The sequence below is a fragment of the Sturnira hondurensis genome, unplaced genomic scaffold (genome assembly GCF_014824575.4).
Source record: "Sturnira hondurensis isolate 20B ecotype Veracruz unplaced genomic scaffold, ASM1482457v3 Scaffold0001918, whole genome shotgun sequence".
NCBI classification, from domain to species: Eukaryota; Metazoa; Chordata; class Mammalia; order Chiroptera; family Phyllostomidae; genus Sturnira; species Sturnira hondurensis.
In genome coordinates, this window is record NW_028074549.1 from 994,411 (window position 1) to 1,004,161 (window position 9,751).

General features: G+C 39.0%; 1 non-coding gene across 1 annotated transcript; it reads right to left on the bottom strand.

Moving 5' to 3' along the window:
- Positions 1-8,949: 8,949 nt before the first annotated feature.
- LOC118981260 (U6 spliceosomal RNA) lies at positions 8,950-9,056 on the bottom strand. Its single transcript, XR_005065310.1, has one exon. It is a non-coding gene; the product is annotated as a U6 spliceosomal RNA (small nuclear RNA).
- Positions 9,057-9,751: the final 695 nt, after the last annotated feature.

Genomic DNA, 9,751 nt, shown 5'->3' on the forward strand with positions numbered 1-9,751 from the left:
GTGGGAAAACAGGAATATTCTTCTCAGGGATCTCATAATGTTTTTGTACAACAGTGTTTGTGCAGTAGAACTGCAGAGACTCTGGCCTCACGAACTGGTTGGCTCAGGCTAGTAATGAAGAATTGGCTTGTGAAGGGCACAAGAACAAAGCCACCAGCTGCAGGGAAAAGAATAAAAGCACCCCACACCATACAATAGGCTTGACAGAATCCAGACTTTGGCTAGGACATCCTCACTCACAATGCAAGGGTTTTCTTTCCAACACATGCTCTGTGTTAACATGAGGCCCTTTTTCTAAAGTCAAAGATTAATCACATAATTAAATGTTCCTGTGATCCATCATTATGGGCTGTATTGCGAACATGACTCCAGATGCATAGAAGGCTCCAAACATACCATCTGTGCTACATGAAGAAGAGAACCATATGATGCCCATTTTCTCTAAATTTCTACTAAAACTGAAGTTCCAGAATTGTGTGCAATTTTTTCATGAGTTATACTGTTACAGAAAGTGCCGACAGCTAGCAAAAGGAATCATGTGTGTGTGTGTGTGTGTGTGTGTGTGTGTGTGTGTGTGTGTAGTTGAATAAATACACTCCATCCAACATTATACCAAATATCTGAGGTAGTCTGGGGCTTCTCTGTAGCCCCCAGAACCACAGTAGTTCCAGCAGTATATTATGCACCATGAAGCACCAGGTATGCACTGGCCATAGCTGATACAATTAATCCCACTAAAAATTACACACATTTTATTTAACCCTCCTTCAGAGAAGCAAATTGAAGCTCAAAGGGATGATGACTATTCCCTAGATAGAAGCTAAAAGTAGACACGGTCACCTTGTTCTGTGGAGAAAGCCAGTAATTACCTCATGAAAATCTGGTCCATGATATACTGTGTGGTATTAAATGCTAGATAGTTGGACAGCTAGGTAAGTCATGTACATGGTTATTCTACATTGAATAGTTAATACCACCAATACATGGGACACCTCTTTCTAATGCCTCCTGGATAGCCCTCAAGGTGCAAATTTCATTCACAAATAAGCTGATAATATCTTCATGCTAAGTAAAAAGAAAAGAGACATAATGCTGGCAACATTCCTAGGAACCACCAAAAGGATCATGGTGTGAACATCGCCCAGGAACACTGGGTTATTTACAGACATGGGTGGAAGAATAGAGATTTTTAGCATAAAAATATTCTGAGCTATAAATGTATACTTTCTGTTTACTGGCTTGAAAAATGCATACAATTATTTCCTTCAGGACATTTTATTAGGTGACGAACAACAGCTCTTCCTCTAGGAACAGTCTGTTTTAAGAGCATGGTCCCAGTGTGTCTGCAAGAAGCAACCTGAGTAGAGTAGAACACAGAAGCAACCTGAGTAGAGTAGAACACAGAAGCGTATGGATTTGAAAGGCTGCTCAAACTCCTTCAGGTCAGAACCAAGAACACTCTAAAACACATATCTCCCCATTCCCTTGAAGCTACTGAGGCTTGATCTGCCCCTGACATGAAGCAAAATGATCTACAAAATGTCATATTTTCCAATTTGGAAACAGAGAAAAAAGACATTATTATAACTTTTAAAATTTCAAGTAAGGATGTTGATTGTTCTTCCTTTTGCGGTAAGTCAAGTTTTCATACCTTCATTATGAACATTTTAGATTTAGCAAAGAGGTAATTGGACAATTTATTTAGTGGGATAGTCCATTATAGGGATAGAATCTTGAATCAATAACACAGAAATAGACAAGCTTTTATGTGGACAATGAACATCTGATAAATCCATATACTATCAATGAAACAAGGTGCTATGAAGGAGTACTGAGGGAGTATAAACAAACTGACACCAGGTAGGTTTAAAATATAAGAATAATTATGCCTGCCTTATGGGTCAGGTCCCTACAAGGGGTTGCATGAAAGGCAACCACTCACTGATGTTTCTCTTCCTCTCTTTCTCCCTCCATTCCCTTCTAAAAATAAAGAAATAAAACCTTAAAAAAAAACTAAAAGAACTCAGAATAAGATGCACCTTCTGGCCAAGATGGAGGTGTAGGTAGAAACCCTTTGCTTCCTTGCACAGCCAAAAGTAGGATCACAACCAATCTAAAATCAATAAACAACCAAAGTGTCAGAAAATATTATTGCATGGAACTCCAACAGCCAAGGAATCAAAGAGTCAACCAGACCTACCAGATGAGTAAGATGGGCAGACAGAGAGAACACGTGGTGAGGCTTCTGAATGCATGTGTGGGGCGGGCTGACAAAAACCACAGTGCTGCAGCAGACCACGTGGGAGGGGCTAAATGAACGGAAAACTGAGACTCGGAGATGACTCTGGAGTATGGTGGTGTGTGCTATGGTGGGAGAAACTCGAGGTCTCACATGAGTGTTCTTTGGAAAGTGGGCTAGAGCTGAGCAGGCAGCCAGCATTTTTCCCTCTCTGGCTCCTCTCCCACAGGGTGGAGGAGCAAAGAGGAGTAGCCTCACTGGAGAAGAGTCACAGCAGGGCATTGGCTATAGTACCGGGACAGGTGAGGTGGTGGCTGGTGGAGCTGGTGGTCCCACATTTGCTTGTGGATGGATGAACCTGGAGGAACACCTGGACAGTAAGACATATCACACAACCCAGGGATCCAGCTTGGGAAAATGAAGCTACAAAACCTCTGACTTATAAAACCTGTGGGGGTTGTGGTGCCAGGAGAATTTCTCAGATTCACAGGAGAGTCCATTGGAAATACCTACAGGATGTTGGAATGTACACAAAACCACCCATGCAGGAATCAGCACCAGAATGGCCCAATTTGTTTGTGGGTTGCAAAGGAAGTGAGAGAAAGCAGCCAAAAGTCAGGCAAGCATCACTGGTTCCTCTCAGACCCCTCCCAACAATGGGCCCCACCACGTAGTGATGTTGAATAACCAGAACAAAGTAAAGAAACAAAATTCAAAAAAATGAGAAGAGGCTTAGGAATCTCCAGGACATCTTTAAATGTTCTAACATCCGAATCATAGAGATGCCAGAAGGAGAAGAGAAAGACCAAGAACTTGAAAACTTATTTGAACAAATAATGAAGGAGAACTTCCCAAATCTGGCAAAGGAAATAGACTTTCAGGAAGTCCAGGAAGCTCAGAGAGTTCCAAAGAAGTTGAACCCAAGGAGGAACAGAACAAGGCACATGATAATGTATCTCTCAAATAATCATGTGATTCTTGTTTTTCATTTTTGATGTAATGAATCATATTGATTGTTTGCTGGATGTTGAGGCATTCTTTTAATTTATTTTTTAATTTATTTAATTATTTTTCAAGTACACTTTATTATTACTCCCATCTCATCCAACCCATCATGCTCCCCCCTTCTAATTTCCACCCTTCTTAGTTGTTGTCCATGTATCCTTTATATTTGATCCTCCAAATCCCTTCCCTATTTCCCCTGAAATTCTCTCCCCTCTCCCCACTGGTCATGGTCCCCCTGTTCTCTATTTCAGTGTCTTTGGTTATATTTTGCTTGCTTGTTTGTTTGTTGTTTAGCTTCCTGTTAAAGGTGAGATCATATGGTATTTGTCCTTCAACACCTGGCTTATTTCACTCAGCATGACGCTTTCTAGCTCCATCCATGCTGTTGCAAAAGGTAGGAGTTCCTTTTTCTTTCTGCTGCATAGATTCCATTGTGTAAATGTACTATAGTTTTTTGATCCAGTCATTGACTGGTGGGCATCTAGGTTGCTTCCAACCCTTGGCTATTGTGAATTGTGCTGCTATGAACATCGCGGTGCATAGGTTCTTTTCGATTGGTGTTTCAGTGTTCTTAGGTTATACTCCTAACAGTGGAATTGCTGGGTCAAAAGGCATGTTCATTTTTAATTTTCTTAGAAAATTCCATACTGTTCTCCATAGTGGTTGTACCAGTCTGCAATCCCACCAACAGTGGACTAGAGTCTCTTTAACCCCTCTCCAAAATTTGTTGTTTATTGCTTTGTTAATGATACCCATTCTCACGGGTGTAAAGTGGTATCTCATTGTGGTTTTAATTTGCATCTCTCTGATAGCAAGTGATATTGAGCATCTTTTCATGTGTCTCTGGATACTCTGTATGTCCTCCTTGGACAAGTGTCTGCTCAAGTCCTTGCTCCATTTTTTAATTGGGTTACTTGTCTTCTTAGAGTGAAGTAATGTGAGTTCTTTGTATATTTTGGAGATTAAACTTTTGTCTGAGGTATCATTGGCAAATACATTTTCCCATACAGTTGGTTGTCTTTCGATTTTAATGTTGTTTTCTTTAGTAATGCAGAAGCCTTTTATTTTGATGAGATCCCATTTGTTTATTCTTTCCTTTATATTCCTAGCTCTAGGAGAAATATCAGTAAAAATGTTGCTGGGTGAAATATCTGAGATTTTCCTGCCAATGTTCTCCTCTAGGACTTTAATGGTGTCCTGGCTTATATTTAAGTCTTTATTCACCTTGAATTTATTTTCGTGTATGGTGTAAGCTGGTGCTCAAGTTTCTTTTTTTTTTTTTTTTTTTTTTCATGTAGCTGTCCAGTTCTCCCAACACCATTTGTTGAAGAGGTTATCTTTACCCCATTTTATGTTATTGCCCCCTTTGTCGAATATTAATTGACTGTAGAGAGTTGGGTTTAATTCTGAGCTCTCTGTTCTGTTCCATTGGTCTATGTGCCTTTTTTTATGACAGTACCAGGCTGTTTTGATTACAGTGGCCTTGTAATACAGTTTGATATCAAGTATTGTGATCCCTCCTACTTTGTTCTTCTTTCTCAAAATTGCAGCTGGTATTTGGGGTCTTTTATGGTTCCATATAAATTTTTGAAGTGTTTGTTCTATGTCTGTGATACTTTAATAGGTATTGCATTGAATCTGTAAATTGCTTTGGGTAGTATGGACATTTTGATGATGTTAAATCTTCCAATCCATGAACACGGTATATCTTTCCATTTGTTTGTGTCTTCCTTGATTTCTTTCTTCAGTGTTGTGTAGTTGTCTGCATACAGGTCTTTTATCCCCTTGGTTACATTTATTCCCAGATATTTTATTTTTGTTTTTGCTGTATCGAATGGGATTTTTTCTTGATTTCTGCTTCTGCTGATTCATTGTTAGTATACAAAAATGCCTTTGATTTCTGGATATTGACTTTGTAACCCACCATTTTGCCAGATTCATTTATTAGTTCGAGCAGTTTTTTGGTAGAGTCTATACGATTTTCCATGTACACTAACATGTCATCTGCAAACAATGCCAGTTTTGTTTCCTCCTTTTTGATTTGAATGCCTTTTATTTCCTTTTCTTGCCTGATCGCTGAGCCTAAAACTTCCAATACTATATTAAATACAAGTGGTGAAAGTGGACAACCTTGTCTTGTTCCTGATCTTAGTGGAAAAAATTTTATTTTTTTCCCATTGAGTATGATGTTAGCTGTAGGTCTCTCATGTATAGCCTTTATTATATTGAGGAATGCTCCCTCTATTCCCACTTTGCTGAGTGTTTTTATTATAAATGGGTGTTGTAGCTTATCAGAAGCTTTTTCCACGTCTATTGATATGATCATGTGGTTTTTGTCCTTGCTTTTGTTTATGTGATGCATTACATTTACTGATTTGCGGATATTGAACCATCCTTGCATCCCTGGGATGAATCCCACTTGGTCATGTTGTGTCATCTTTTTGATGTATTGTTGGATGCAGTTTGCCAATATTTTGTTGAGGATTTTAGCATCTATGTTCATCAGCGATATTGGCCTGAAGTTTTCTTTCTTTGTTGTGTCTCTATCTGGTTTTGGAATTAGGATGATGCTGGCTTCATAGAAACAGTTTGGGAGTTTCCCATCATTTTGGATTTTTTGGAATAGTCTGTGAAAAATAGGGATTAGCTCTTCCTTAAATGATTTGTAGAATTCTCCTGTAAAACCATCTGGTCCAGGGCTTTTATGTGATGGGACTTTTTTGATTACTGCTTCAATTTCATGTGCTGTTATTGGTCTGTTCAGGCTTTCTACTTCCTCTTCATTGAGCTTTGGAAGATTATATTTTTCTAGAAATTTGTCCATTTCACCTGGGTTTTCAAATTTCTTGGCATATAGTTCTTCATAGTAATTTCTTACAATCCCTTCTATTTCTGTGGTATCAGTTGTAATTTCTCCTCTTTCATTTCTGATTGTGTTTATTTGTGTCCTCTCTCTTCTTTTCCTAATGAGCCTACTTAAAGGCCTGTCTATTTTGTTTATCTTTTCAAAAAAACAACTGCTAGATTCATTGATCTTTAGAATTCTGGTTTTAGTCTCTGTGTCATTTAATTACGCTCTGACCTTGGGTATTTCCTTCCTTCTACTTGCTCTGGGCTGTCTTTGTTGTTGTTCCTCAAGTTCTTGCAGGCATAGGGTTAAGTTGTTTGTTTGAAATAATCTATCTTCTTTAGGTAAGCCTGTATTGCTATGAACTTCCCTCTCAGGACTGCCTTCACCGCGTCCCATTAATTTTGGGTTATTGTGAGTTGATTTTCATTGGTTTCCAGAAACTTTTTGATTTCTTTCCTAATTTCAATCTTGACTCATTCGTTGTTTAATAGCATACCATTCAGTCTCCGTGATTTTGGGTGTTTGGGGTTTTTTCTCTTTGTGGTTGGTTTCTAATTTCAGTCCCTTGTGGTCAGAGAAAATGCTTGGTGTGATTTCAACTTTCTTGAATTTGTTCAGGCTTGTTTTGTGTCCCATTATGTGGCCTATCTTTGAAAATGTTCCATGTGCATTTGGAAAGAATGTGTATTTAGCTTCTTTGGGATGAAGGGCTCTATATATATCAGTTAAGTCCATTTCATCTAGGGCATTGTTCAATGCCACAATATCTCTGTTGATATTTTGTTTGGAAGATCTGTCAATTTTTGACAGTGGGGTATTAAAATCCCCTACTATAATTGTGTTGCTGTCAATATCTTTCTTGAAATCCTCTAAGATTTTCTTTATATATTTGGGTGCTCCTATGTTGGGTGCATATATATATTTATGATGATAATATCTTCTTGGTGGATTCTTCCCTTGAGTATTATGAAGTGACCTTCTGGGTCTCTGTTTATGGCCCTTTTTTTGAAGTCTATTTTGTCTGATATGAATACTGCTTACCCCAGGTTTTTTATTTCCTGTCCATTTGCTTGGAAAATTGGTTACCAGCCCCTCACCTTTAGTTCATGTCAGTCTTTGTCCTGAGGTGGGTCTCTTGTAGGGAGCATATATGTGGGTCATGCTTTCTTATCCATTCAGCTATTCTATGTCCTTTGATTAGAGCATTTAATCCATTTACATTTAAGGTTATTATTGATAGGTACTTATTGATTTCCATTTTTGTACTTGTGTTCCTCTCTGCCTCTCTCTTTTCCTTCCTTTCCTTAAAGCAGTCCTTATAGCATCTCTTGCAGAGCTGGTTTGGTGGAGCTGTATTCTTTTAGACTTCTTTTGTCCTGGAAGCTCTCTATTTGGCCTTCTTTCTTGATTGAGAGCTTTGCTGGGTAGAGTAGCCTTGGTTGTAGGCCTCTGGTTCTCATACTTGGAATATTTCTTGCCATTCTCTTCTTGCTTGGAGTGTTTCCATTGAGAAGTGAGCAGCTGACCTTATTTGGGCTCCCTTGTATGTTACTTCCTTTTTCTCCCTTGCTGCCTTTAAGATTCTCTCCTTATCTTGGAATTTTGCCATTTTTAATGATGATGTGTCTTGAAGTGGGCCTCTTTGAGTTCCTCTTGATTGGGACTCTCTGTGATTCCTGGATCTGTGTGACTTTTTCTCCCATCAAATTAGGGACATTTTGCATCATTACGTTTTCAAGTAGATTTTTCTATCCCTTACTCTCCTTCTTCTTCTGGTATCCCTATTGTATGCATACTATTATGTTTCATATTGTCTTGCATTTCTCTCAATCCTTCTTCATTCTTTCTGAGCCTCTTTTCCTTTTCTTGGTCTTTGTGGTGATTTTTTTTACTTTGTCCTCCAACTCAATGATCCAATCTTCTGCTTCATTGATCCTGCTTTTGATTCCTTGCTCTGTGTTCTTCTGCTCTGAAATAGTATTCTTCATTTCCTCTTGGCCCTTGCTGGTAGTTTCTATTTCCTTTTTTATGTTGATATAGTTTGCTGTGAGTTCATTGTAGTTTCCCTATAGGTTCTGGTAGCTTATTGTGAGCTCTTGAACTTCCTGATAATCAGTGCTTTGAATTCAATATCCGATGGTTGACTTGACTCTATTTCATCTAACATTCTTTCTGAGGCTTCCTCCTTTCATTTCGTTTCGGGATTGTATCTTTTCTTCCCATTTTTTTTGTGAGACTCTTCTTGTTAGCTTCAGATTCTTAAATTAATTTGTCCTTGCTTCCTGGGTTTATGGTGTGAACTTCTGTGGTATAAAATCAGTGAGATTTTGTTGTGTAGTCTCCTTGATCTCCCAAGCTCACTTGTCTTGGCTATCATTTAAGTTGGCTCTGTGTTTGTCTTTGAGTTTTGGTTGTTTTGGGTCTTTCTTTTGTGGGTCCTTCCCACCAGCTGGTTAACTGATGGTCCCTGTGTCCACCATCTGTTTTAATTTGTTGTACTGGGGAAGGCAGGTTGTGTTTAAGCTAGTTCTTCCATGTGTAAAGGTTTTGAGGATTCTCTTTTGCTCTTGTTCAGTTGTTTGTACTGAGTAAGTTTCTCCACTATCTAGTTGTACTTCCAGATAGGTCTTAGATTGAGGTTTGTGTGGTTTCTACTCCCTCCTTCACCTTCTTCTGTTATCTGGTGGTGGTTCCTTTGTTGTTGGGTTTCCGCTTCCAGTGGATATTCTGGTGTTCTTTGCTTCCATCTGGTCTTTTTTTGTGTGTGATGTGATCAGTTGGAGAGGGAGGCAAAATGGTTTATGATAGCAGGAGAGTGTTCTGTGATATAATAGTAGCAGCTGGTAGAGAAGAGAAAAATATGGAACACTTCAAGAATTCACATGTCATTCTTGTGCAGGGGCCATGCTAATATTCTCTGTATCATTCCAATTTTAGTATATATGCTGCCAAAGTGAGCACTCAACTCTGTATTTATATACCTCATTCAAATAAGCCAGCTATGAAACACTTGTGGTAACTCAGTAAAAAACACAAAACTCCGACACTAGCCCTGGCTGGTGTAGCTCAGTGGATTGAGAGTGGCCTCTAAACCAAAGGGTCGCTAGTTCGATTCCCAGTCAGGGCATATGCCTGGGTTGTTGGCTAGGTCCCAGTGGCGGGGGGGTGGGGCACATGACAGGCAACCACTGGATGTTTCTGTCCCTCTCTTTCTCCTTCCCTTACCCTCTGCCTAAAAATAAATAAATTAAAATCTTAAACAAACAAACAATCATACAAAATACAACATTACCATCAATCTTCAGTTTTGTTCAGAGAATCCAGCAGTCCAATTATGCATTACTTTATGCCTCCTCTACATACATCATATGTGGTATTTTCTTAGCATTCCTTGTATCTGGAGGTATTTCCAAATGTGGAGTTGAGTGAGGGATCACAAGACTATTAATAGATATAGGTTAGTGATCTTTGAGCCCAGAGAAAGTGCCTCTCATTTTTAAAATACATGTCCTGAGTAGGAGATTGTGGCATTGTGGGTGAGAAGGGCCTGTAATTTGGACCATGGATTTGGTCCAAATCCTTTCTAAACTTGTTGCCACTTTGTTATGTTTTCACCCTTCAGCTGCTGGCCTTTTACTTATGGCTTTGCATGACCA